This window comes from Berghia stephanieae, chromosome 3 (genome assembly GCF_034508935.2).
Source record: "Berghia stephanieae isolate SIO BIC M18660-M18661 chromosome 3, UCSD_Bste_1.3, whole genome shotgun sequence".
Lineage (NCBI taxonomy): Eukaryota > Metazoa > Mollusca > Gastropoda > Nudibranchia > Aeolidiidae > Berghia > Berghia stephanieae.
In genome coordinates, this window is record NC_088362.1 from 25512611 (window position 1) to 25514098 (window position 1488).

Sequence of the window (1488 nt, forward strand, 5' to 3'; positions counted from 1 at the left end):
AACTCCGGTTAATTGGAACAGCCGCTTAATTGACTCTGTGGGTGTCATGATTTATTAAAGATACAATTTCTACTATTCTACTAGTAAATAGGAAATTATGCAAACAATTGTTTTAGAATTTCAATATCTATTCTTGAGAGAGAGAGAGAGAGAGAGAGAGAGAGAGAGAGAGAGAGAGAGAGAGAGAGAGAGAGAGAGAGAGAGAGAGAGAGAGAGAGAGAGAGAGAAGGATCGACTCATTCCGTGCTTTCAAATGAAAGGATAGTTTCACAATGAACAGTACCATTTGGTCTATTCCCACCCAACTCTTTTTTATCTAATTCACCACTTTATACATTTCACCCTGGGTTCGAGCCTCGCTCGGCGCATAGTTGAGTCCTTGGAAAAGGCTCTTTACTCACATTCTCTCACCGTACACAGGAGTAAATGAGTACCTGACCGTTAACAGCGTTGTTTCTATCCGAAATTAATTGTAATATCGCCTAACAGGCGTCATGTCCCGTCCTACATGTTAAATGTGGCTGTTGGTCAGGGACCCCTTGAAAAGCGCTTTGAGCACGTTTAGTGGATATTGCTCTTTATAAAAGATCCATTTTAATTTTAAATCATTCTCTTGGAAGCTAAAAATCCGGTACTAAAATCTGATTAAACCAACAGAAATATAGTCAACCTGTGAGTAACCTCTGCTGTGTGCAACGGTAGCAAATATGATTGGTAGTCAGAGGGACTAAGGTTCGATTCCCAGTCGAATTAGATTTTATTTTTTATTGTATTAATTTTTCTTTCTGTTTAATTTTGGTGCTTTTCATACATGCCTTTCCAGAATTTTGATTTTATACCAGCGCCTGTTTCCTTCTCTGAAATGAAGCTTTGTATCGCATCGCAATATAAACGTGTTTGTAGTTTTGATACGTTGTTTCAATACTCTTTAACAGTCGTAACGTCACTTCCTTCCTAATGACGCATGGTAACTTAGTAACACTGGCTCTAAACTATCGGAACAATGGCGGACGCCGTATGAAATATTTCTCCGGCGGGCATAAAAGCGTATCTAGAGGGGAAAAAATATAAATTTGATCATGTTTTGACTTTTACACATTCTGATCACAAGGCATATGAAAAGTTCTAGCCAGCATGAAGAATAAAAAGTAATGATTTTCTTTGTTTAGAACCAAGATGGCCGCCGTTGCCTGGCAGCGTGACACCAGACTACTGAATCCAATTTCAAAGCATTTCACAGAATCGTTTAAACAGAACGTCGCTTAATTTGAACGATTACTAAGTAACTGTAATGTTCTGAATAAGCGGTTTTGACTGAATTATTACGAAACGATCGAAAGACTACTTCGACATTTGCTTCAAACCAATTCAATCAGATATTAGGGCATGTAATAATCTGCCGTTAATCGGGGTCAACGTTAGGTTGCGTGACGTAACAGCATTCTGGGTGTCATTCAAGTTTACGACATTCATTCAGCTCATTAAGCA